General features: G+C 46.3%; 1 protein-coding gene and 1 long non-coding RNA gene across 28 annotated transcripts in view; one reads left to right on the top strand and one right to left on the bottom strand.

Moving 5' to 3' along the window:
- Positions 1–27,995, bottom strand: part of DLGAP1 (DLG associated protein 1) — a 964,206-nt gene that overhangs the window by 97,030 nt on the left and 839,181 nt on the right. The window lies entirely within an intron of this gene.
- LOC100615703 (uncharacterized) lies at positions 10–27,819 on the top strand. Of its 3 annotated transcripts, XR_008540675.2 has the most exons (4): positions 10–764; positions 2,868–10,109; positions 12,434–12,577; positions 15,642–27,819. It is a non-coding gene; the product is annotated as an uncharacterized LOC100615703 (long non-coding RNA). The 3 variants fall into 3 exon arrangements; XR_008540674.2 differs by lacking the exon at positions 12,434–12,577 and having other exon boundaries at positions 3,465–10,109; XR_008540673.2 differs by lacking the exon at positions 12,434–12,577 and having other exon boundaries at positions 11–764.

Below are 27,995 nucleotides of genomic sequence, written 5' to 3'. Positions count from 1 at the left end.
CCTCGGCATGTCTGGCTTAGAGATCTATTCAACTGATAGCAGCCGCCTCTTCTGGGGAGAACAGATCTTTCAGAAAGCACTGGCTGCGCTGCTAATCAAACGCAACATTGTTCTCAGCAAGGAGGAAGAATGGAAAGGTTTGTTTCAGAGTCACAACTTTATTTTTTTTAAAAGGCACCGAAGTTGTTTTAACAAGTTGCTACAAAACTTGGGCTTCCTGAGTGGAAGCTGTTTTGCACAGTGCATGTACTGTACAAAAATCCAGGCAGGGAGGGATCAGAAAGTTAGTCATTAAAGAAAAAAAAAAAAAGCCCCAGGCACTTAATGCCTGGAAATGATGTCAGACGCAGCCACTCCTCTGTTAGAACTACAACCAAACAATGCGCAGGCAATCCACAGCAGCTGCCCCTGCAAATGTCAGCGCCAGCCCAGTCAAAAGAGCTTGAAACCTACCAAGCCGGAGGACTGTGCTGTGCCTCTCTCGCCCACATTTTCCCCAAGCACTCTCAGGAACCTGGCAACAGGTAACGTGGCAACCTTTGACTTATAAAAGGGCAAGTGGCACAATCTCAGGGAACAAATGGACTTTTTTTTAAAGCCAGCATCTCCCCCACCACTCCCACACCCCCCTCCCTCCCTCCCTCCCAACCAAAAGTCTGTAAAAAACAAAACATTGACGCGGGCAGTCCTACTCTCGAGTGTCCCCTTGTGGCCAAGCCTGGAACATCACATCTGTACATTGCAATCTGTGGATCAGCTACGAGGTAAGTCGCTCTTTGGAAGGGGTGGAGGTCTTTGCTGGACTTGTCTTCCGAAAAGTATGAAGAGTGGAAGTCAAGGCTCAGAATGGCGTCCTTTTTTACCTTATCACCTTAACAAAAACTTCACCTTAGCTGCAGGGTTAAACCTCTGGGTTGGGGCTGGGGATTTTCGTTGTTGTTGTTTTAAAGCAGCAGCCAAGGCCATGTTTTTTAAGGTGGTGAGTTAAACGGAGCAAGAACTGCGGTAGCCTTTTCCACCCAATCTCTTTCTTCACATCCTAGTCACAGCCAAGCGTAGGGTGGATGGCAGTGAGGGTAAACAGCCCAGAAACAGGATTCCTGCAGGGTGGGACTGGCATTTTCCATTTTTATCTGAAGTTGTACTTTGAATGCAGACACCTTTCTCTCAGGCCAGAAGCACTGCTCATTTGTATTGCTGGCTTCCAGTTAGCCTATTTGCAAGGATTACTTAGGATTTCCAGACTGCAGGCCCAGCTACCCAGAGAGTGTGCCTCAAAGCCCCACCTCAAAGCTTTTATCTCTATGTGGCGGGAAACACCCACGAAAATGCCAACGGCAGTATTTGTAACTTGCCTTCTTCCTTTTGGGAACTGCTTTCTGCAGCTCTCTCTGCTTTAGAGGAATAACTACAGCTGGGAGCTGCTCCAGCCACGCAGGAGGAGAGGGCACCCATTGAGAAGAGGGCACCCGTTCTGTCTCCCTCTGGCTATGTTAACTGGAAACTAGGAAAGGGGTTCAGATCAAAGTAACTGCTGTCTTCAGGAAGTTCCATTCATTAACTAAATTAGCGGAAATTAAATGGTGTTTGGAGGAAGGTCATTTCAGAAGGCCCAGGGCCAGAGGCTGAGGTCTAAAACTTCTAATCTGGACTTTTATTGAAGTTTGGCAGTAAGTTAAACAGGAAGTTGAAGGCGACCATATGTAAATCCAGTTGTTGCCTGAAATCAGTCATTTCAAGGGAGTATCTTGAAAGGACACAGACTGGGAAACAGGCATGAGAAAAAAAAAAAAAAGTAAGTAGACGGACATTTGGCTAGTATGTGCCTGGACCGCTTAACACTAAAGATTAGAAACCTAGGGCTCTGAGTAAGAATCATTTGACCAGTAGCTAAAGTGAGTCATGGCCCGCACAGAACTAGGGCACACATGTTGAAGTCAGGATGTTGAGAACATCAGGCTTACTAATTTGCAAGGCAGGAGTGCTGCTTCCAGTAGGGAATGTGATCAGGATTTCACGGCTCATTTTCCCAGCCTTTCCAACAGGTGCAATCAAGTCATCCGTGTACACAAGTGACTGCCCTGGCAGTTACATCTGTTAGGATTAAATTTCCATTTGTTCCATTACTTTATGTGAAGTGATTTCTACTGTTGAGTCAGACAGAACACTTCCTCTTAGACCTAGGGACTTTTTTCAACATTTTTAACAATGTGTGTGTTTTTCAAAATGTGTCCCAACCAGGTCTGCAGGTCTTCCTGGGTTGAATGGACTGTTTACAGAAGGGGAAGATTCAGGCCCAAGGTCAGGGTTACAGAATTATATAAGGTTTCCTGTTTGGGCAGCTGGTCTAGCAACACCTCTGGTTGGGGCAGACTGGGTCTTGTTGAGAGATAGCATGCGCAGGAGGCTAGGGCAGGGAGAGTGCCAGGAGCAGGGAAGAACATTTTTCTTTTCTTTTTTTTTTTTTAAGACCGTGTCTTACTCTGTCACCCAGGCTGGGGTGCAGTGGTGCGATCTCGGCTCACTGCAACCTCCGCCTCCCAGGTTCAAATGATTCTCCTGCCTCAGCCTCTTGTGTAGCTGGGATTACAGCCGCCCGCCACCATGCTCAGCTTATTTTTATATTTTTAATAGAGACGGGGTTTCACCATGTGGGCCAGGCTGATCTTGAACTCCTGACCTTAGATTATCTGTCTGCCTCGGCCTCCCAAAGTGCTGGGATTACAGGCTTGAGCCACCAAGCCCGGCCTGACATTTTTCTTTTAAATCTTTCATCAACCAGCTTTCCTTTCTTGTCAGATGTCACTTTTCAGCAACCTGTTGCTATATTCTCTGTTAGGAGAACTTTTTTTTTTTTTTCTGGCCAGACTGAGAGAAAGGAATTAAAGGATGGAAGAATTACAGGATCAGGCACTGCTGTCTGTCTGATCCACGGATGTAACCACAGCACACGCGTGGCTCACGGTACTAGTGAGATAAATGCTTGTTACACGAAGGCATGAACAGGGATGAGAAGAGACTTCCTGGAGAAACAAAAGGACTAACAATCAGGAAGGGGAGGTGATCGGGGCAGGAGTAAAGTGGACACCTCAGCAAAGCCATTCGCTGTGATCTCTGATTGTGCAGTGTCATGTCCTGTCACCAGAGGCCCCTCGTGTTTGATGTTGGCCAATGCCGCCAACATGATCTAGCAGGCCAAATCCTAATCTACCATTCTCTGACACCAGCTGGTCCCCTGGGTCGTCCACCTGATGTCCCCCATTCTCCCCACTTGGCCTCCCCCACAGGCTCTCGGCAAAGGACCGTGGGAGGCACCTGTGACACTGCCCTTTTCCTGTGCAGCTGTTTTTCTTCTTCATTCTTTTCACTCCTCGTTATTCTTTTTTTTTTCACTCTCAGCCCACACAAAACTAGGAACTTTGTTATTCTACTTATTTTTCTGTACTCTGTCTGTTTGCACACAGATGGATATCTGAGAACCAGCGAACTTTCTTTACCTCCTAGTATCATTTCATGAAAATTAGTAGCACCTGCACAATGGGGCCTTGGAGACAGGAATAAAAGGAAAAATCTGGAATGGAATCACATGACGCAACAGGCTATGAAGACTCCCTGCCCGGCTGCTATATGTCTGGTAAACAGAATAAATAGCACTTGAGCATCCCTGACTCTGAGACTGTGGAGTAGCTGGTTGTTTTTAGATGGGACCAGGGTATCGTGCACTTATTGCCAATTCTTCTTGCTTCAGTAAGTGGGGTGGCTGTGCAGAGTGAGTGGCCTGTGTATGAACCAGGGTCCGTCCCATCTAATGAGAGTCCGGTCAGGCTGAGTCCTCACCAAGACTTCAGCGTGGATTCATCAGTAACCTTGGTTCACCGGCAGGCTCGCTGGACTTTGGAGAAAAGGCTGACCCTCCCCCAAAGCAGCCCATTGCTGCCACTGCCCTAGGAACAGAGGGCCTGGAGCCAGGGCTTGACCTGGTACAGGAGCTTTTGCACAAGGCCGGCTCAAACCTCCAAACCTGGGAAAACAGGATGCATGGTGAAGTGAAGAAGAAAGAAAATGCATCCACTGTTCCTTCCTGTTGGTGTCAGCACGATGAGGAATAATTACCTGGATCTGGAAAGCAGGCGTGTGGGAGGCTGCAGGCCCCCCTGGTCTGTGTAGTTAGGCACTTAATTTTTCACCCTCCTCCTTTTCTCTGCCCTCCCGAAACCCCCGTTTTCAAAGGAAAAACAGAAAAACGTATCTGGGTAACCCGTGTAATACTGTTTACATCAGTCCACTTGGCCCAGAAAGGATACCAGCTCCTTACTGATGCTCAGATAACAGGGTTAGTGCTTAAACAAATTATGCCTTGGGCCGGGTGCAGTGGCTCACGCCTATAATCCCAGCACTTTGGGAGACTGAGGTGGGTGGATCACAAGGTCAAGAGATCAAGACCATCCTGGCCAACCAACATAGTGAACCTGTCTCTACTAAAAATACAAAAATTAGCTGGGCGTAGTGGCGCATGCCTGTAGTCCCAGCTGCTCGGGAGGCTGAGGCAGGAGAGTCGTTTGGGCCTGGCAGGCGGAGGTTGCAGTGAGCTGAGATTGCGCCACACTGCACTCCAGCCCAGGCGGTGGAGTGAGTCTCCATCTCAAAAAAAAAAAAAGAATTCTGTCTCAGTCATTATCCAACTTTGTCACTGATAGAGAAGGACATAGATCCAGAGAAGAACTTGTCCAAGTGACCCCAGGGCTCTTTCCCCCTCCATTACTTTTTTTTTTTTTTTGAGCCGGAGTCTGACTCTGTCACCCAGGCTGGAGTGCAGTGTCACAATCTTGGCTCATTGCATCCTCTGCCTCCTGGGTTCAAGCTATTCTCCTGACTCAGCCTCCCTAGTAGCTGGGATTACAGGTGCGTGCCACCCCGCCCAGCTAATTTTTGTATTTTTAGTAGAGATGAGGTTTTAACTTGTTAGCCAGGCTGGTCTTGAACTCCTGACGTCAAGCGATCTGCCTGCCTTGGCCTCCCAAAGTGCTGGGATTGAGGGCGTGAGGCACCGCGCCCGGTCCCCTCCATTACTCCTTAAGTGTCCCTTAAAGACTGTATTTATTTATTTGAAACAGAGTCTTGCTCTGTCACCCAGGCTGCTGTGCAGTGGCATGATCTTGGCTCACTGCAACCTTCTGCCTCAGCCTGAGTACCTGAGACTACAGGCGGGCGCCACCACACCCGGCTAATGTTTGTCTTTTTGGTAGAGATGGGGGTTTCACCATGTTGGCCAGGCTGGTCTTGAACTCCTGATCTCAAGTGATCTGCCCACTTCAGCCTCCCAAAGTGCTGGGATTACAGGTGTGAGCCACTGCGCCCAGCAAAGACTGTGTTTAAAATACTACTTTTCTGTTAGGTACTTGTCATTTGCCAAAATTAAATAAAAACAATCTAGGAACCTAGGAACCTGTGAAGTCAGTACTAAAATCTATACCAATTTACTCTACAAACCCCCATCCTCCTCCTCGTTGGTTGAGTGTTTAATAAAGCCAGGTGCTTTACCTATAGTCTCATTAAATTAAAAACAATCCTGCATAGGAAGTCAGGATCTCAATTTTGCAGATGAAAAGGAGGCTTATCTGGGCATGCCCAGCAAGGTCTGGGGAACGCCCCTTAATGGAGTACTTGAATTTGTCTGCAGGGAGAGGTGGCATCACCGCACTGTAAATAGTTTCCAAGGTCAAGTTTGGCTGGTGGCTTTTAGAATTGTGGCAGAAGGATGCCATCCTACTCCCACCTTCAGAGGCATCTCAGGTTCTGGAGCTCTGTGCTAACTAAGCCCACCTGTGGAGGGTGGCAATGGAGTGGTGAGAGGCGTGCGAGGTTTCACGTCTTTAAGGGAAAGACAGCTCCAAGGACAGAGAGTTTTTTGTTGTTTGTTTTGTTTTTTGAGACAGTCTCACTCTGTTGTCAGGCTAGAGTGTAGTGGCGCGATCTCGGCTCACTGCAACCTCCACCTCCCGGGTTCAAGCGATTCCCCTGCCTCAGCCTCCCGAGTAGCTGGGACTACAGGAGGCGCCACCACGCCCGGCTAATTTTGGTATTTTTAGTAGAGATGTAGTTTCACCATGTGGGCCAGGATGGTCTCGATCTCTTGACCTTGTGATCCGCCCACCTTGGCCTCCCAAAATGTTGGGATTACAGGCGTGAGCCACCACTCCCAGCCAATTTTTTTTTTTTTTTTTAAAGAGACAGGGTCTCGCTCTGTTGCCCGGTTTGGAGTGCAGTGGTGTGATCATGGCTCACTACATCCTCTAACTCCTGGGCTCAAGCGATCCTCCCACTTTAGCCTCCGGAAGAGCTGGAACCACAAGCGCACACCACCACATCCAGCTAATTTTTAAAAAACTGTTTGTAAAGACAGGGTCTCACTATGTTGCCCAGGGTCAAGGTCAGATTTGTTAATCCTTCTGACATTGTCTCCTGTTGGAGTTCTGGGTGTTCATTAGTTCATCACCATGCATGTGATTCACACACTGTACTCAGAAACACTCTTTTTTTTTGTTTTTGTTTTTTTATGAGATGGAGTTTCTCTCTTGTCGCCCAGGCTGGAGTGCAATGGCATGCACGATCTCGGCTCACTGCAACCTCCACCTCCCCGGTTCAAGCAATTCTCCTGCCTCAGCCTCCCGAGTAGCTAGGATTACAGGTGTGCGCCACCACTCCCAGCTTATTTTTGTATTAGTAGAGACAGGGTTTCACCATGTTGGCCAGGCTGGTCTTGAACCCCGGACCTCAGGTGATCCACCTGCCTCGGCCTCCCAAAGTGCTGGGATTACAGGCATGAGCCACCGTGCCTGACCAGAAACATTCTTTTTATTCGTTTTTATTATAATTGTAGTAAGGGCCCTGGTAGGGGATTTGTACTGTTTCTTTCCACAGTGTGGAATGATGTCTATATACATTACAGAATGGAGATATACATATATATATAGATATATAGATAGATATGTAGATATATAGATATATAGATATATATATTTTTTGAGACAGAGTCTCACCCTGTGGCTCAGGCTAGAGTGCAGTGATGTGATCTCAGCTCACTGCAACCTCCACTTCCCGGGCTAAAGCAATTCTCCCACCTCAGCCACCCAAGTATCTGGGATTACAGGCACCTGCCACCATGCCGGCTATCTTTTGTATTTTTAGTAGAGATGGGGTTTCACCATGTTGATCAGGCTGGTCTCGAACTCCTGACCTCAAGCAATCCACCCGCCTCAGCCTCCCAAAGTGCTGGGTTTACAGGTGTGAGCCACTGCGCCCGGCCCAGAATGGAGTAATCTGATGTGGTCTTACAGATAAACACTTCACATATGCAAGGGTGTGTGTGTGTGTGTGTGTTAACTCATCTTTTCCATTCTCTTCCCAACCCCTCCTTTCCCATCTGCTACCCTCAGGCTACAGTTCGACTTCACAGATAGAAAAATAAAACCTACGGCTGGGCGTGGTGGTTCACGTCTATAATCCCAGCACTTTGGGAGGCCGAGGTGGGCCAATCGTTTGAGGTCGGGAATTTGAGACCAGCCTGACCAACATGGGGAAACCCTGTCTCTGCCAAAAATACAAATAAATTAGCCGGTCGTGGTGGCCTGCCCCAGTAATCCCAGCTACTTGGGAGGCTGAGGCAGGAGAATCGCTTGAACCAAGGAAGCGGAGGTTGCAGCAAGCCCAGATCACGCCACTGCACTCCAGCCTGGGTGACAGAGCGAGACTCCGTCTCAAAAAAAAAAAAAAAAATAGCTGGGCATGGTGGCGAGTACCTGTAATCCCAGCTACTCAGGAGGCTGAGGCAGGCGAATCGCTTGAACCCGGGAAGCGGAGATTGCAGTGAGTGGAGATCAGGCCACTGCACTCCAGCCTGGGCTATAGTGCGAGACTCCTTCTCAAATGAATGAATAAATAAATAAAACACATTATTTACCTTGGCCCACTATAATTTTGCACTACAGGGTGGCAGCTCCGTGCTGTGTACAAGCCGGGTGCCGCGCAGCTTTGATGCTGCCCAGGACACTGGCCTAAAAGTGTGTCTGCAAGTGCTCTCACTCTTCATTCATTCAAGCTCTGCCTAGTACACACTTTTTGGAAACCATTTCCCAAAATGCATGCTTTTATACCACATTTCCCACCCACCAGATAACCGAGACAGTGCACGTAACATAGTTTGAATTAAAGAATAATCTTGTTTTGGCCGGGTGCAGTGGCTGACGCCTGTAATCCCAGCACTTTGGGAGGCCGAGGCGGGCAGATCACGAGGTCAGGAGATCGAGACCATCCTGGCTAAGACAGTGAAATCCCGTCTCTACTAAAAATACAAAAAATTAGCCAGGCGTGGTGGCGGGCGCCTGTAGTCGCAGCTACTCAGGAGCTGAGGCAGAATGGTGTGAACCCGGGAGGTGGAGCTTGCAGTGAGCTGAGATCATGCCACTGCACTGCACTCCAGCCTGGGCGACAGAGCGAGACTCCGTCCAAAAAAAAAAAGAAACTTGTGTTGGTAGACAAATAAATTCATGAACTGCAGATATAAATAGATCGAGCACTAGATATGTTTATTATCTCCAGCACAGCACTGCCTCCTGGTGCGGATTATATTCCAGTTTTCAAAAGGAACCATAGAAGATACAAGCAATACGATTTTATTTTGGAGGGATTTCTAGCATCATAGGTCAAAGACGTTATTAAGTATCGACTCTGAAAAAGCAACTATAAATACTGCAAATCGACTAAGCCAGAGGACGCAAATATATCCTGCGTGTTGTGTGCTGGACTGTGGTTGAGACTTCATGGTTGTGCTCTGGGCTCATGGGGGCAGCTGACTGCTCATAATTAAGATTGCTGTTGCCGCTGCCTGTGTTCCAAAGAGAACACAAGAGGACAGAGCTAAGGTGTAGGAATGCGGAAAAACTTGCAGAAACTAGAGCTAGTCTTCGGATTGAAATGAATTACCAATAAAGGGTTGGGAAATGGATCAAGGAGAGGGAAGCGTTTTGATGGTCCCTGCTCCGAGGTTCAGCCCATTTGCAGTTGCTGATAACCTTGTCAGGTCACCAGATAAAGGCAAGTCTTGTCACCCTCAGGCACCTGGCTGCGAAGTAATAAAACGGTTGCCTTATCATCTAAAGGTGGAGTGAGTCAAACCTCAGCCCAGGGTAATTATAGTAAACTGAAATTGCCTGTCCTTTACAAAAAAAAAGGGGAGGGAGAGAGAAAGGAAAAGGGCTTAAGGCAGGAAATTGTGTTTGTCTTTCTCCTTGGATTTAAAAAAGAAACGAGCAAAACAGCAAAAAGTTTTCCAGGGAGTGAGAAAAACAGCCCGGCTAGACTCCCCTCACCCTGGGTTAACAGGATTGCTGACAGATCAGGCCCACGTGATGGTCAAGAAAAGAGGCTCAAGCTGATGAAAATCCAAGAAATCTTAGGAGCCTTCCTTTCTAAATGTAAATGACTGAGTCATTGCTTTGCTAAGGAGGGAAGGAAGTTACAATCACACCAAGTGACTCATTCATTGCTGTTAGCTCCGGCAGTTGGATAAAAAGTTTTAGCAAAAGCAGCAACAAATGTACTTTAAATACTAGCACAGTAAGGGAATTCCTGTCTTTCAGGATGAATGCCATCCACACAAAAGAGCTCCTGTTGACATCTCATTTACAATCTCCCCCAGGACACAGACAAGACCCTTTCAATAAACCCAGCTCAGAAACACCTATTGTTCAAAATCTTCAACTCGCCACAGGCTACCACCACTCCCTATGGCTTTGCAAAATTAAAGATTTAGAAGAAGGATGGGGACGGTGGAAGCTATGAAAAGAGGCAGGAAAAAAGTTCCTTTGACCCGATGCTGTCAGAGAGTGTGCATGAAGAAGAAAGTTAATGGTATTTCCATTTATATAAGAAGCGCCTAAGAAATGCCTGTGACGTTCGTGAACTAGTGATTGTGAATTCCAAATTTGATGCCAACTTTATGTGTAAAGAAGCTAACTCCTGCCAACATCGTGGCTGAATGAACAGCTGGGGCTATGCTTAACCCATTCCCAGCTTACAAAAGCCCCATGGCAGCTGCAGTGAAGCATCAGGTGAGTCTGATATGGGCTGTCTGTTCCCTCGGGGATTTGAAGCTTGCCTGTCCTTTCCAAGTGGAATCTTGTGCCTAAGTGCTAGAGCCCACTCCTTCCTCCCCACTGATTCCCTTCTTTCCATTTCTGCCATTTCCCTTCTTTGAATAAAACTTGGACATTTTCTGGAGTTATATGTTTTTCTTGGGATGTACTTCAAATTAAGGAGCATATTTATGTTTACAAACACGCACACACACACACATACACACAAAAGAATCGGGCATTTCTCAAGTGGTGATACCTTTACAAAGCCTCCTTATTTTTCACTTAAGGTTCCCCATCTCAGTACATGATCCCTTTATCTGCCCCGAGTTCAAGCCAAAACTCGGCATTATCTGTAAGCACTCCTTTGGGTCCTTCTCTCCGGTCTCTTAAATCCCTGTGGAGTCATTCCACATCCTTCTGTGCATCTTTCTGCTTCTCTAGATCCTACAGTTTTAATGTTACCTTCTGGAGTATCACAGCAACTTTCTTAACTCAAGGTTTCTCCAACTCTGAGTTGTCACTTAGTGGGTAGTGAAATCAGATGAGTCATGCAGTTTCACCATTTAGAAAATGCAAAAGGTTAGGTAGAAAATGTCAGCGTACATCCTGTGTAGAAAAAGTAAGTCTTGTTGTGAAACTTCTTTCAGTTTGTGTGTGCGTGTCCCCGGATCTGTGTACATACTGGGCAACAGGGAAAATGCATTTTGTAGGTCAAAATATTTGGAGAAATACTTTTCTACTTAGTCTCACTGGGTCTGTCTTTTCTGTTTCCAAACTATTGCGTACACTTAGAGGAAGAGTGGAAACCCTCCAGCAGGTCCTGTCAGTCTGCAGTTTGCAAATCTCCCCTCAGGATAAGAGTTCCTGTTCACCCTTTTCAGGTCTCAGAATTCTGCCTCCTCCTGACCACTTTTCCTTTAGTTATTCAACCCGTTAAGTTCCCTGGGTTTGCATGTGCAATCGATTCCTCGTTAGGGATATTCTTTCCTCTGGTTTTTCCTTCAGATACGAGCTTACGTTTGACCTCTTCCAAGAAGACGTCAGGAATGTCCTTCTGAATGCCTTTCCTAGTTCTCATGAGAACACAGCAGTTTTTAATCAGGCAGAGCACTTATTACGTTATAATTATCTTCTTGGTTCCCAACTGAACTTTTAAGTTCCAAGTGGGCAGTCAGTAAATATTTCTTGGTGCATCAAATGCTCCACATTTTACACAGTTAACGTTTGCTGCCTACAAACCAATTTGGATAGTTATTTTAAAGTATCTTATCTCTAGTTCTCAAAGCACTAGTTTCCTTTAACACTTAAATATCTCTTGCATATTTTCTTTTCAAACACTGCTTCGTTAATTTGCAAATTCATTGGACTCCTTTCCTTAAAAATCAAAATAATAAAACTTCGAGAAAGCTGTTTTGACTTCTGGCCTCTCTGAATGTCAGATCTGTAAACAGGAAGGGCAGAACTCTGATCTGTAAAATCCTCTCCAGTCCACTACTCTGACCCTCTAACTTGAGCTTTCTCCAGAGAGGTTAAGTGACTTTTCCAAGGTCGCGCAGCTTTTTAGCGGCAGGAGATTTTTTGCCTGTCCATAGATTTTTAAAAGCTAGCAGTAAACAAAAACCAAAAAGTTTACCGAGGACACTGAGTGCCACTAACAAGTTTGTGTGAAAGAGAATTCATGAAGAAATAGGAGACTTCAAACAAAACACTAAAATCAACAACAACCATAATGGATTCCTGCCTAGGCAGGTCGGGACATTAAGAAAAAAAAAGGTCTCGCTGTGGTTTGCTATTAGATGGAGAGATATTCAGATTTCATTTTTAAAATGAAAGTGAAAGATTAAAGAATTTTGGCATCCTGACCCTTTGTAGAGGCCATTCCTCAGAGGCACAGTGTGCAGACAAAACTATCCTAGAGGTGCCAACCAAAACAAGCTAATGTCTGTCTCATTCCTGAGCCTTGGTGCCTTGACCAGTAACCACGCTCAGGAAGAAAGCTGCAACTCGCCAGGATGAAATTTGGCCCCGCTTCTTATAACCCTTCCCCGCTTCCTTCCCCTGCCAGAACCACACTAAAGAATTCGCTGCTCTCAAAGACAGACTTTTTCATTACTTCCTTATGTTATAGAGTTTGGGCTTAGATAACCAGTTGTATGAGTAGCAAGTCAAACAGAAATACAACAGCAGTAATACTTCTTTCTTTCCCTAATGTAATATGTTGTACTTCATAAGCCATCATATGCATTTGTTGCTTTTCCCCCTTCTACACTGACCAGTAGTTTTGCTTTGTTTGACAGAAAAGTATAGTAAGAAGAAACTGAATTTGAAGTGGATTCTTACAAAGGAAAAAGAAAATCACTGTTGTAACTATACTAAATTACTATGTATCTGAGCTCCCAGCTTTGACATCAAGTCGTTACAGCCACGTGATGGGATTATGGGTGATTTTTACTTTATTCTTTGGGCTTCTCTGAATTTTCCTATTTTTTGAAAAAGCACCTGCATTATTTTGTAATTATAAAAAAGTACAAATAAGAATTATACACACTATTATTTCTTCACTGCTATGACATGACTAGATTACAATTTTTTTTTTTTTGAGACGGAGTTTCTGTCTTGTTGCCCAGGCTGGAGTGCAGTGGCGCGACCTCGGCTCACTGCAACCTCCACCTCCCGGATTCAAGCAGTTCTCCTGCCTCAGCCTCCCCAGTAGCTGGGATTACAGGCACCTGCCACCACACCTGGCTAATTTTAGTAGAGAAGGGGTTTTGCCAAGCTGGCCAGGCTGATCTCGAACTCCTGACTTCAGGTGATTGATCCACCTGCCTCGGCCTCCCAAAGTGCTGGGATTACAGGCATGAGCCATCGCGCCTGGCCTAGATTATGAAATTTTTGTATTACCATGTATGTTGCCGTGTAATTTTTGTTTTGAACCTTTTTTATTTTTCTTTTAATTCCTTTGAGACAGGATCTTGTTCTGTTACCCAGGCTCACTGCAACAAGGTGATTTTCCCGCCTCAGCCTCCAGAGTAGCTGGACTACAGGCCGGTGCCACCACACCCAGATAATATTTTATATTTTTTGTAGAAATGGGGTTTTGTTTTGTTGCCCAGGCTGGTCTTGAACTCCTGGGCTCAAGCGATCCACCCTCCTCAGCCTCCCAAAGTACTGGGATTACAGGCATAAGCCACTGCATCCGGCCTTGAGCATTTGTTTTTTGAAGGAAATTTTATATGATTACCACATAAAAAAGGAATACTAAAAATCTCCTAACATTATTTGATATCTCACTGTCTTTGAAAGCTTAAGGAACATGGACCCATGCAATGCAGCCAAATATTGGCCGGTAACTCCTTTACAACTGGGCTGCAGCATATTTTATTACCTTCTTCTGACAATTTCTTATCTGGCTACTTATCATTTCCAGAACATACCATCCTTTTGCATGCCTTTACGCCAGTGGCAAACATGGTTGTTTGCCTCCTCATAACCATTCTCTCTATCCTGCTTGCTAATGAGACCCCAGTGCTGTTGATCTTTTCCACACAGCTGTGAGTTTTAGGGGTGGCTAAGCCCCTCCCTAGACGTGGAGGCTGAATATTCACCAGACTACCAGACAAAGAGATGAGAAGGGAGGTTGGATGGGAATGTTCTGGGAAAGTTTACCTCACTATTTAAAGCCACCCAAGTCAGGGACATCCTTTGTCTTCCTCTGGACTTTGTCATCTGCAAGGGATGCTGGAACTGTGGCTGCCATTGGGGGACCACAGAAAGTACTGGCCTAAGAAGACCAGCTCAGCTGGGCGTGGTGGCTTACGCCTGTAATCGCAGCATTTTGGGAGGATGCGGGCAGATCATGTGAGGTCGGGAGTTCAAGACCAGCCTGACCAACATGGAGAAGCCCTGTCTCTAGTAAAAATACAAAATTAGCCGGGTGTGGTGGCACATGCCTGTAATTCTAACTACTGGGGAGGCTGAAGCAGGAGAATTGCCTGAATCCGAGAGGTGGAGGTTACAGTGAGCGGAGAGGGCGCCACTGCACTCCAGTCTGGGCAATGAGAGTGAAACTCCATCTCAAAAAAAAAAAAAAAAAAGATGAGCTCACACTGGGGATGACAGGTGGAAGAAAGGCCAGCTGTAATGAACTTGCTGGTTTTGGTAAATTCATTGCCCTACGCTTGGACCTGGTATTGTTTGAGAAAATAAATTATTTTGCCATCTTAGTCACTTTGATTTTATTTTTTAAGTTGTATTTGTTTGCTTATTGATTTGATTGGCTTGGCACTTTTGCAGTGACTTTGTAGATGCTGTCTATGTGTTGGGGCTCAGAACATAATGCCCTAAAATATGGTGACTTGGCAATTGAGAAAACTGAAGGAGCAAGAAGGTCACTCACTGTGAGAGCTGGCCACAAGGGAATGCTCTGACCTATCTTTGTCTGAAAGTAGGTCATAAGATGCTCATTCCAGAGAGGTCTCGCTCTATACCCAGAGGCGAAGAAGGAACAGACAGCTCTTGCCCTACTGGCCCCCAGTTGTTTGTTACCGTTAGGTAATAAATTTATTCTAGTTGAAATCTGAAATACTCCAAAGTCTGAAACTTTTCATTTTTTTGAGACAGAGTCTTGCTCTGTCACCCAGGCTGGAGTGTAGTGCACGATCTCAGCTCACTGTAACCTCCACCTCCCAGGTTCAATGATCCTCCTGCCTCAGCCTCCCAAGTAGCTGGGATTACAGGCATGTGCCACCACGCCTGGCTAATTTTTATACTTTTAGTAGAGACAGGGTTTCACCATGTTGGCCATGTTGGTCTCAAACTCCTGAACTCAAGTGAGCCTCGGCCTCCCAAAGTGCTGGGATTACAGGCGTGAGCTGCTGCACCCAGCCTGATCTGTAATACTCTCCCTTGCAGTGTCCTCAGCCTCTCCTGCCTCAGCCTCCCAAGTAGCTGGGACTGCAGGTGTGCACCACCACAACCAGCCAATTTTTAAACATTTTTTTATAGAGATATGGTCTCACTATGTTGCCCAGGCTAGTCTCAAATTCCTGGGCTCAAGTGATCCTCCCACCTTGGCCTCCCAAAGTACTGGGATTTGAGGTGTGATCCACCTCACCCGGGCCTGAGTCTTCCTTTGGAAGGCTGCTGTATCATGTAAAACTTATGTTAAATAAATTTGCCTATTTTTATGTTATTAATCTGTCTTCTGTGATAGGAGTCTTAGCCATGAACCTAGCGATGGGTGTGGAATAGATATTTCTTCCACACGCTAGAAAAGGCTGTGTCTGCCTGGTGCAAATCCTGACCTGCCAGTTACAAGCTACTTAACTTTACGCTATTAAATCATCTTTTCCTGAGTTTCCTCATCTGTTGAGTTAGGATAACAGCACCTGTCTCATAGTGTGATGCGGCGAGTGAAGAGGTGAATGTAGGGAAAGGGGATAGAGTGTTCCACTTACCCTGTGACATATAGGAATTAGGTGCTCTTATTTTTTCTTTCCTTCCTAGATTATGTGATGCAACAAAATTCAAATATGAAAACCATCTTGGAGGCCGGGCGCGGTGGCTCACGCCTTTAATCCCAGCACTTTGGGAGGCCGAGGTGGGTGGATCATTTGAGGTCAGAAGTTCAAGACCAGCCTGGCCAACATGGTGAAACCCCGTCTCTACTAAAAATACAAAAACTAACTGGGCGTGGTGGCACATGCCTGTAATCCCAGCTACTCGGGAGGCTGAGGCATGACAATTGCTTGATCCTGGGAGGCGGAAGTTGTGGTGAGCCGAGATCGCCCCACTGCACTCCAGCCTGGGCGACAGAGACACTGTCTCAAAAAAAAAGAAAACCATCTTGGAAACTCTGAGGGTTCTTTTTTGAGGGGGAAAGTTCATACTTTTAAGATGCTTTGGTTCCTACTGCATGAAGAGCCCTGCGATGAGTGCGTGTGAATGCATATGTTGAGATGCCTTTTCCTAGTGCTTAATCTTAAAAATTCATCTCGGCCAGGCACGGTGCCTCACACCTGTAGTCCCAGCACTTTAGGAGGCTGAGGCGGGCGGATCACCTGAGGTCGAGAGTTCGAGACCAGCCTGGCCAACATGAAGAAACTCCATCTCTACTAAAAATACAAAAAATTAGTCAGGCATGGTGGCGCGTGCCTGTAATCCCAGCTACTCGGGAGGCTGAGGCAGGAGAATTGCTTGAACCTGGGAGGCGGAGGTTGCAGTGAGCCAAGATCACGCCATTGTTCTCCAGCCTGGGCAACAAGAGCAAAACTCTGTCTCAAAAATAAAATAAAAAATTGCTTTAAAAAATAAAAATTCGTCTCATCACTGTTCTCAATTCATATGTCCTCTCCTTCGAGAGGGCTTTAAAAAAACTAAAACTATTTTACCTCAAAATATACTTCTTTGGCATATTTTTGAGATGGCTGTTCAGAGGGCCCACAGACAGGAATAGCCCTGCCAAGTTGCCATTTGTGGAGGAGACATACATCTGCAGAGAAAATCTGCAGCAATGAAATAAACAGCTAGGCTTTTTCTGAGGCCCTCTGCCTATCCAGACCTAGGAGAGATTAACTGAGTCTGACACCTTTGAAAATGTGACAGAGAAACACTTAACCACAGACTACCTTCTGTTCTCTCTGAGGACTGCTACCTGTGAGATTTAACCCACCTGTGCCCTCACCTTCCCTCTCCCCTCCCTGCCATAACCTATTTTGCCATGCTCCGAGTCCCTACTCCTCAGTAACATCAAGATGGTATAAAAGCATCAACTCAGCCAGGCACAGTAGCTCACACCTGTAATCCTAGCACTTTGGGAGGACAAGGTGGGCAGATCCCTTGAGCCCAGAAGTTAAAGACCAGCCTGGCAAGCATGGCGAAATGCTGTCTACTAAAAATACAAAAAAAAAAAAATAGCCAGATGTGGTGGCACACGCCTGTAATCCCAGCTACTTGGGAGGCTGAGGCAGGAGAATCACTTGAACCCAGGAGATGGAGGCTGCAGTGAGCTGAGATCACGCCACTGCACTCCAGCCTGGGCGACAGTGAGACTCTGTCCCTCAAAAAAATAAAAAAAGATGGTATAAAAGTATTAACTGTATGGTCTTTTTTTTTTTTTTTGAGTTTTCATATGTATTTTTTTCCTATGGCAGAAGAGTTTTCATAATTTGTATGACTCATGCACATGTGTGCACGTTAGCGAAATTTGTATGCCAGCCAGGTGTGGCATAAGCCTGTAGTCTCAGTTACTCAGAGGCTGAGGCGGGAGGATTGCTTGAGCCCAGGAGGTCGAGGCTGCCGTGAGCTATGATCGCACCACCGCACTCTACCCTGGACGATAGAGCAAGACCCTGTCTTTAAAAAAAATAAGTGTATACTTTTTTTTTCCTGTTAATTTACTATCTGTTTGTTTTATAGACTCAAATTATCAAGGCTTCAGGGGGAAAATGTAAACTTCCCTACAGCTCCCTTTATCACCCAGTTTACAGCAGCCTCACACCCTCCCATCCCAGGCCCGCATCCCCCTAACTGATTTGAGATGCCTGGAGAAAATAAGATTGCTGCTCCATCTTTTATAAACTAAAAGTTTTGGGGTCGGGGCAGTGCAAAGTTGCGGCTTGCTTATTCAACCCAGTCCTGACCAGCTCTACCGCTGCACTCGCCCCAGCCCTCCACAGCCTTCCGACGGCAGCTGTCTCCAGATTCCCTACATTCTAGTTAGCAGCCTTCACTCTCCCCATGACCAAGGCCCCACGAAGTCTTTCCAAAGCCCCTGCTTGTCATTTCTGTTAACACGTCCCCGCCTCCCACCTCGAAATTACATAGCAGGACCCGCTGCATCCCCTGCTTCCTTGCACCTTGGAAAATGGCAGAAATTACCACGCGTTTCTCAGGGCTTGTATGGTGGACCCCTGCCAGTGGTTTCAAACCTTTTCCATACCTTCTCTATCACCCTCCAGTTCAGAAAAGACAAAAAGGAAACCCCAAAGAAAATCAAAACAAAAAAACTTACAAGTATGTTTCCCTTTCCCTCCATAGTCAGCACTAATTATTTCCAGCTGGGGTGGAGAGCAGGGTGTGGATGGGACCAAGTCCTGTTGCTAAGTTCAAGTACTTGAGAATTTAACACCCCAGACCCTCTCCAAGCTCTGCTGCAGGCCTCTCAACTATATTTCCCTAGCTTACCATGGTAACAAGCCAGAGGACTAGCCCTAAGAGTATCCACTTACATTACTAAAGCGCTATCAAATGAACAAATAATTCCCTTTGCTTTTCATGCATGAAAGGCAATATTGTATGATGTTTAAGAATATGGCACAGTTCTGTCGTCCCAGCTGCTTGGAAGGCTGAGGTGGGATGATTGATTGAGCCCAGGAGTTTGAGTCCAGCCTGGGCAACATAGCAAGATCCGATCTCAAAATATTAAAAATAATGTAAGTTCAGGAGGCCGACCTTGATTTAAAAGTGTGTTACCTAGGGAAGGTTGCTGAATCTCTATAAACATCTGGTTTTTATTGTCTAAAATGAGGATAAGAATGAAAAACTTCCTTATAGGGTTGTTGAGAGGCTGAAAGGAAGCAATATATGGGAAATGCTCAGTGTATTAACTCAGTAAATGGCATACAGTAACAACAGCATCAACAGTTCCATAAGGGGAGTCCCTTCATTTTGACCAGGGGACCCGTGGCCCTTGTGAAAGGTCTGAGAACATCTGAAGCTAACTTCTACACCAACGTGGTCAGAAGATGCCATCCCGTATCCATGGCAACCAGATGTCTCCAGTATCTAGTTTAGTGCCAGGTGGGTGGTGTGCAATGAAACAACAGAATCACAGGCTGCAACTCTGTTGTTCAGTTCATTAGTTTGTGGAACCCCTGTAACACTCAAAATTCTGACTTCATAGGACCTTTGAATTACAGTTTCATAAAAGAAGTTCTGAAACATTGACCAATCATTTCATACACATTTTTTAGTTATTCTCAGATGATGGTTGCTGATGTAAAAATAAAACAACCAAAACCTTTGTGTTAGATATATCTTCAAGTCTATCACAATATTTTAGTCCATTTCCTTTTTTTTTTTTTTTTTTGAGATGGAGTTTTTGCTCTTGTCACCCAGGCTGGAGTGCAATGGTGCAATCTTGGCTCACTGCAACCTCTGCCTCCTGCGTTCAAGCAATTCTCCTGCCTCAGCTCCTGAGTAGCTGGGATTACAGGCGCCCGCCACCATGCCCGGCTAATTTTTTTGTATTTTTAGTAGAGATGGGGTTTCACCATGTTGGTTAGTCTTGAACTCCTGACTTCAGGTGGTCCACCTGCCTCGGCTTCCCAAAGTGCTGGGATTACAGGCATGAGCCACCACGCCTGGCCTTTTAGTCCATTTTCTATTGCTAATGTAAGAGGAATTAGATTAGGAAGTAGGTTTTTGAAGACAAATTTTCAGGTTACATGAATTGTTGGTAGCACCTCACTTCATAAGTAATATTAGATATAAAACCCTTCTCAGGAAAAAAAAAGTTAGCATTCTGGAGAAAGGAGTAAAGGAAACAATGGTTTATTGTCTTCTGTTTTGTTTTGTTTGTTTTTCAGAGGGACTCACTGTTGCCCAGGCTGGAGTGCAGTGGCACAATCATGGCTCACGGCAGCTTCAACCTCCTGGGCTCAAGTGATCCTCCTTGCCTCAGCCTCCTGAGTATCTGGGACCATGGGTGCATGCTACCATTCCTGGTTAATTTTTTAATTTTTAATTTTGCAGAGATGGGGGGTCTCCCTGTGTTGCCCAGGCTGGTCTCGAACTCCTGGGCTCAAGCCATCCTCCCACTTCCTCTCTAAGTGTTGGGATTACAGGCATGAGCCTGTCTAGGAAACAGGGTTGGCCCACAGTGTCCAGTGCCCAGTACTCTTAGGAAGTATGAATTTATGAACAATTAACGCCCAGATGAGTTAACAGACCTTGGGTATAAATTGGTTGGTCTGTGTCCAAAGGCAATACAGTTTTATGCTTCATTTTATTACCATCTGTGGAATGGGACAATAACTACAGGATGGCTGTTACAGTGAACATTAAAGACTTAAAATATGTAAAAGCCCTTTGTAAGTTGCAAAGTGCTATGCATATGCTAGGCAAAGAAGCCGCAGCAGCTACCCAGTAACAGTTGTTACTTTTTTTTTTTTGAGATGGAGTTTCCCTCTTTTGCCCAGGCTGGAGTGAAGTGGCGCGATCTCAGCTCACTGCAAGCTCCGCCCCCAGGTTCAAGCTATTCCCCTGCCTCGGCCTCCCAGGTAGCTGGGATTATAGGTGCCCACAACCACACCCGGCTAAATTTTGTATTTTTAGTAGAGACAGTTTCACCACATTGACCAGACTGGTCTCGAACTCCTGAGCTCAGGCAATCCGCCTACCTCGGCCTCCCAAAGTGCTAGGATTACAGGCGTGAGCTACCGTGCCTGGCCAGTTGTCACTTTTTTCTGGCTCCAGCTGAGTAACATTTCCAAACCACAATTCTTCCTGGAACAGCATGAGTTGTGTTGGCCTTGGCCAATATTGAACTGGGGTTCTGGGATACCGCTAAGTATTATATACAATTTGCATAAATGTATATTTAGGCTGAGTAGAAAGGGAGAAAATGCTGTAAAAATTAATATGGGTCAAAAGAAATGATCTCTAATCATAAATTGCACACTTCCCCTCTCAACCATCCCCAAAACACTCATAATATTTGATATGAAAATACCATGGTGGCAAATAGCTGTATCAAAAAGAAACTATTCTTTCATTATAGCGTAGGGTGAAGCTAAGTAGATTTTAAGAATTACTGGAGTCTCCCGCACTTTGGGAGGCCGAGGCGGGCGGATCACCTAAGGTCAGGAGTTTGAGACCAGCCTGACCAACATGGAGAAACCCTGCCTCTACTAAAAATACAAAAAAAAAAAAAAAAAGAGCCAGGCATGGTGGTGCAGGCCTGTAATCCCAGTTTCGGGAGCCTGAGGCAGGAGAATTGCTTGATCCCGGGAGGCAGATGTTGCCGTAAGTCGAGATAGTGCCACTGCACTCCAGCCTGGGCAACAAGAGTGAAACTCTGTCTCAAGAAAAAAAAAAGTTATTGGAGTCAAACATAACTTGGAGAGGAGACAAAATAATTTATTTTTATTTTATTTATTTATTTATTTTTGAGATGGAGTCTCACTCTGTTGCCCAGGTTGGAGTGCAATGGCACGATCTCGGCTCACCGCAACCTCCGCCTCCCAGGTTCAAGTGATTCTCCTGCCTCAGCCTCCCGAGTGGCTGAGATTACAGGCGCCCGCCACCATGCCTGGCTAATTTTTGTATTTTTTAGTAGAGATGGGTTTTCACCATGTTGGTCAGGCTGGTCTCAAACTCCTGACCTCATGTGATCCGCCAGCCTCAGCCTCTCAAAGTGCTGGGATTACAGGCATGAGCCACTGTGCCCAGCAGACAAAATAATTTTTAAAAAGATGCATAAATAGAGTTGATAATTTTGGTGGTATTTGAGTAAATGAGTAGAAAAGCTGGGACTGGAAGGTGTATTGTTACCACATAGTTGGTGCTGGTTGGGGAGCCTCTATTTTCTTGACTAGAAACTCACTTCTAAAGAGAAAGAGCACAGATGCCTGTTAACAAATAGGCTTCAGGATGACCTTTTTTGAATTTCCAGCAGGGAGGAAAACTGGGTCACAAGGAGATAATCTCAGGGGTTGCTGGAGGATTGGCCTTGGACACGCCCAGGTGAGGAGAGAAAACACCCAAGGGAGATGTTGACAGCAGAGAGGGCATTGAAGCAAGTCTGGGCAGTAGGAAAATGGAGCCGATGGAGATGGGGGAGGCCAAGAAACCTGCATTTTTCATTGCTTTGTCTGAAGCAGTGAGCCCTGGGCACACTTGTGCAGTAGCTAAAATTTCTCAAGTCTATCTCTGTAGGCAACTGGAGACAACCTGACAGCCCGTTTCCCCCAACTGGCTCCAGCCCAAATTAACTCACTCTCTCATTCCCTGAGACACTTGCCTTTGAGAGGTAAAAATTTAGCTAGTTTGATAAGAGAATGCATTTTAGGTGGGGAGGGGGCATTTTAGAAGGAATTTTTGCAAACATTTCTTCCCTCAAGGGTAAGAAATGTGTGTTTTAAAAGGGAGGTTTCTATAAAGTTGGCCTTAACTCCGAGGGATATTTAAAGTGGGGAATTTCTGGCACTGCTAATAGACCCATAGTGCAGCTAAGACCTTTCTGTGGCATTCAAATCATAATGAAGCCCAGGAAGGAGAAATGAAATTGTATACTTTGCCTGTCACAGGCATAGAATTCTGCTGAGTAATTTGTACATGGGATTATTATTCCATTTTACAGATTTGGAGGTGGAGCTAAAGTTGAGAGGCTGGTAACCAGCCCTCGGGAGACTGCATTTTCCAAAAGTGGCTGCAACAATATCTTCCATCTGACATGTCCTTCTAGAACAGGTGTTCACAAACTTTTTCTGTTAAAAGCCATCCAGCACGTATTTTAGGATGTGTGGATCATTCGCTGTCTGACCTGACTACTCTATCACTGTGGCACAGCCCTGGGCGATGTGTACGTGTACAGGCTTGTTTGTGTTTGAGAGGTGAGCCCATTCGGTGGTCTGAGGGCGATAGTTTGCCAATCTGTGCTCTAGAACTTTGCTGCTTCCCTTCAAGAGGTAGAGTCTAGGCCAGGTGCAGTGGCTCACACCTATAATCCCAGCACTTTGGGAGGCTGAGGTGGGAGGATCCCTTGAGCCCAGGAGTTTGAGACCAGCCTGGGAAACATGGTGAAACCCCATCTCCACAAAAAAAAAAAAAAAAAAAAAAAAAAAAAAAAAAAATTAGCCTGCTGTGGTGGCGTGCACCTGTAGTCCCAGCTACTCCAGAGGCTGAGGTGGGAGGATCACTTGAGCCCAGAAGGTCAAGGCTGCAGTGAGCCGTGATTGTGCCACTTAAACCACCCTAGGTGGCAGAGGGAGACCCTGTCTCAAAAAAACAAAAAGAAACAAACAAACAGGAAAAAAAAAAAAAAGAGGTGGACTAATTCCCTTTTCCTTGAATCCGAGAGGTTTGTGATCTGCCTATAATTAAGACAATTGGAAGGAAGTGACACTGCATGACCTCTGAGGCTAGATCAGAACAGGTGATGTAACTTTTACCAGTCAGCACATAAGTAGCCCAGTTGTCCTGAGGCTGCCATGCTGTAAGGAGGCCCAAGTGAGTCCATGTGAAAGACCACCTGAAAAGCCTTGAAACTGTAGGAGATGCTCAGCCAGCCCCACTTGCTCCAGCCCTCACCTGGAGAGACTGCAAGCTCAGGAGAGATGCTGAGCCAGAACTACCCCGCCAAAGCTCTCCCCAAATTCCTGACCCCCAGAGACTGAGAAGTGATGAGATGATTGCTTTAAGACATTAAGTTTTGGGGGTGATCCGTTGCATAGAAAGAAACAGAACATTTTCCCCAAACTAGTGAGTGGCAGAGATGGGATTCAAATTGAGGCTGGCCTGAGCCCAATCACCTGATCTTTCTATTAAAAATAAATAAAAAATACTGCTGGCCGGGGGCGGTGGCTTACACCTGTAATCCCAGCACTCTGGGAGGCCAAGGCAGGCGGATCACCTGAGGTCAGAAGTTCAAGACTAGCTTGACCAACATGGTGAAACCCCGTCTCTAGTAAAAATATAAAAAATTAGCTGGGTGTGGTGGTGGGCGCCTGTAATCCCAGCTACTTGGGAGGCTGAGGCAGAAGAATCGCTGGAACCTGGGAGGTGGAGGTTGCAGTGAGCTGAGTTCCACCATTGCACTTCAGCCTGGGCAACACGAGTGAAACTCCATCTCAAAAAAAAAAAAAAAAAAAAAAATTTGCTAAAAACTGCTGACACAGAGACATGAAGGGAGCACATGCTGCTGGAAAAATGGTGTTGATAGACTTGCTCCGTGCATAGTTGCCACAAACCCTTGATTTGTGAAAAACACATCTGCAAGGCCTGATAAAGAAAAGTGTAATTGCCGGGCGTGGTGGCTCACTCCTGTAATCCCAGCATTTTGGGAGGCCAAGGCGGGTGGATCACCTGAGCTCAGGAGATCGAGACCAGCCTGGGCAACATGGTGAAACCCCATCACTACTAAAAATACAAAAAAATTAGCTGGGCGTGGTGGCAGGCGCCTGTAATCCCAGCTACTCAGGAGATTGAGGTAGGAGAATTGTTTGAACCCGGGAGGCAGAGGTTGCAGTGAGCCAAGATCGCACCATTGCCCTCCAGCCTGGGTGACAAAAGTGAAACTCCATCTCAAAAGAAAGAAAAGCGCACTTAAACAATGTGTGCCTGTATTTAAACCTATATTGGCTAGTGAGTTTGACCAGAGTCTAACAAAGGTTTATCAAGGAAAAATGTCAGAGAATTCAGATCCTGTAAGTCAAAGACACAACCTGTTCCAGGAAGGACTTTGCAACAGCAATTACTCTAACAAGTTACAATTCGCAGAGTCCGGCCTTTAAGGGGCTTTGAAGAGAGAGAAACCCATGAATCAATAATAAGATAAGGCTATTTGGTTTGTTTCAACTTGCGGGCTGTTTGACTTCCGTATCAAAGCCATGCCTTGAGAATGAAATCATTTCTGTCAAACAGCCCTTTCAAAGAACATCCGACACAAACCCTCACTGGCTGCTCCTTTATTTCCACTGTGTCCAGGGTGTGTTTGGACTTGGTGGAATTTAGGGGAATAGCTGTGAATTGTGCATCAAATAAATAACCTGCAGGGAGTTGGCACTGGTGACTGCTAGCCATAAATGTTGCTATTTGCTTACACAGGTTAAGCCTGGGCTTTTGGAGGCTTCTTTGACCTTTTCTGCCTTTTTCCCAACCCTAACCCAACATAGCTATGACAAGGCAGTTCTGGGCCGGGCAGGGTGGCTCACGCCTGTAATCCCAGCACTTTGGGAGGCCGAGGCAGGCAGATCACGAGGTCAGGAGTTTGATACCAGCCTGACCAACATGGTGAAACCCTGACTCTACTAAAAATACAAAAATTAGCCGGGCTTGGTGGTGTGCGCCTGTAATCCCAGCTACTCAGGAGGCTGAGGCAGGAGAATCGCTTGAACGTGGGAGGTGGAGGTTGCGGTGAGCCGATATTGTACCATTGCACTCCAACCTAGGCGACAGAGTGAGACTCTGTCTCAAAAAACAAAACAAACAAGCAAAAAACAAACAAACAAAACAGGCAGTTTTGGGTTGTGGGGCACACTTTTTTTTTTTTTTTCTGAGATGGGAGTCTCACTCCGTCACCCAGGCTGGAGCGCAGTGGCGCGATCTCGGCTCACTGCAAGCTCCGTCTCCCGGGTTCATGCGATTCTCCTGCCTCAGCCTCCCGAGTAGCTGGGATTACAGGCGCCTGCCACCACGCCCAGCTAATTTTTTGTTTTTCTGTTTTCAGTACAGACAGGGTTTCACCGTGTTAGCCAGGATGGTCTTGATCTCCTAACCTCTTGATCTGCTCGCCTCGGCCTCCCAAAGTGCTGGGATTACAGGCATGAGCCACCGCGCTCGGCCCCCAGAGCACACTTTTAAAGTTAACAGCTTGGCCTCCCTCTCCCAGCATTCATCCTCACTGGGCCTAGTCCACCTGTTACACCAGGGAAGAATTGAGTGATCTTTCTTAACTTCCCAGGATCTTAGCCCAATGTTATGGCCACTTGTGTCCCCCCACCCCCCCAACAAATGCATATGTTGAAGTCCTAACTCTCAGAATGTAACTGTCTTGAGAGATAGGGTCTTTAAAGAGATGATTAGGCCAGGCGTGGTGGCTCATGCCTGTAATCCCAGCACTTTGGGAGGCCGAGACGAGCGGATCACGAGATCAGGAGACCGAGACCATCCTGGCTAACACGGTGAAACCCCGTCTCTACTAAAAATACAAAAAAATTAGCCGGGTGAAGTGGCGGGTGCCTGTAGTCCCAGCTACTCGGGATGCTGAGGCAGGAGAATGGTGTGAACCCGGGAAGCGGAGCTGGCAGTGAGCCGAGATCGTGTCACTGCACTCCAGCCTGGGTGACTGAGCGAGACTCCATCTCAAAAAAAAAAAAAAGAGATGATTAAGTTAATTGGGTCATTAGGGTCATAATCCAATATGACTGGCATCCTTCTAAGAAGAGAGACAGCAGGGCCTACGTGCATAGACCAAGTGAGGACAGAGAGAGGCCAGCCACCCGCAAGCCACAGAGAGAGGCCTCAGAAGAAACCACCTTGCTGATACCTTGATCTTGGTCTCCCAGCTTCCAGAACTGTGAGGAAATAAGCTTCTGTTGTTTAAGGCACTCCATCTATGGTACTTAGTTATGGCAGCCCTAGCAAACTAACATACCCACAAACAGAGAATTCACAGCCTTAAGGCTGGGACTTCAGAAAAATTCCAAAGGTAATAAGCAGAAATTTCAACACGCAAGAGTCTAGCCTTTTAGCGCAGTTTCTCTTTCTGCATCTTTCCCAGGTGGCCTGCAGGCAGGATGGTAAAGCAGTGCTGGGGGCTGGGCAGGGGCACTGCTGACCTGCAAGTCTAGTGGGGTCACTAAGGTCTCTTGACTCAAAAGGGAAGGGACCAGGGTTCCAGTCCTAGAAAGTCCAGAAAGTAGCAGGGAGACTGAGTAGGTGTTTGGTGCATGGTCAAGAGGCCCATATTGATGCAAGTCACTAACCCCTTCCCTCTTCTAGCCGCCCTAGTCCTTCTTTCCCTCCTCTTCTTCCAGTCTCTTTGACTTTTCCCACCACCCCGTCCTGCGACACTGCTTTATTATCAGGTAAGTCAGAAGAAGGGGAAAATTTGGCTTTACCTTCTGACTTAGCGTCATGCAAATCCTGATGCTCTTTTAGTTTTTTCCTTTTTTTTTTTTTTTTTTTTTGGTGGGAGATATGGGATGGAAGGATATTTGCCGGAGTTGGTTTTTTTTTTGTTTTTTGTTTTTTGAGATGAGGTCTTGCTATGTTGCCGAGGCTTAAGTGCAGTGGCTACTCATAGACCCCATCATTGCGCACTACAGCCTTGACCTCCTGGGCTCAAGGAATCCTCCCACCTCAGCCTCCTAAGTAGCCGGAACTATAGGTGCATGCCACCATGCCTGGCCACCTGCTGGAGTTTAAGCAGGTGGTAGGATGGGTGGATGGTCCCTAAAGACACCCATCTTTTAATCTTTGAAATCTGTGGATATGCTACCTTCTAGGGAGAAAAAGGACTTGGAAGATGTTAGTAAGCATCTTAAAATGGAAAAGTTGTCCTAGACTCCCTGAATGGGCCCAAAGTCATCGTGAGGTCCTTATAAGAGGGAGGCAGGAGGGTCAGAGGCAAAGACGATGATGTGATCATGGGGGCAGAAGTGTGTGTGTGCGAGAGAGGAGCAGAGGGGTTGAAGATGCACCTCTGCTGCTGGCTTTGCAGATGGAGGAAGGGGCTTTAAGCCAAGGAACACAGGCAGCCTCTAGAAGCCCGAAAAGGACACAGATTCTCCCCTATGCCCTCCACAAGGAAAAGCAGCCCTGCCGACCCATTTCTGACTTCTGACCTCCAGAACAGTGAGATGATCTGTGTTGTGTAAAGCCACTCCGCTTGTGGGTGTAACTGATGACAGCAGCAATAGGAAAGCATACAGGCTGCAAGGATGAAAATCCTCGAGAACAACTGCTATCACATTTTATTATTATTATTATTATTATTATTATTTTTGAGATGGAGTTTCACTCTTGTCGCTCAGGCTGGAGTGCAATGGCAAGATCTCAACTCACTGCAACCTCCGCCTCCTGGGTTCAAGTGATTCTTCTGCCTCAGCCTCCCGAGGAGCTGGGATTACAGGTGCC

The sequence above is a fragment of the Pan troglodytes genome, chromosome 17 (assembly GCF_028858775.2).
Source record: "Pan troglodytes isolate AG18354 chromosome 17, NHGRI_mPanTro3-v2.0_pri, whole genome shotgun sequence".
NCBI lineage: Eukaryota > Metazoa > Chordata > Mammalia > Primates > Hominidae > Pan > Pan troglodytes.
This window is presented reverse-complemented; position numbering and strand designations above follow the sequence as displayed.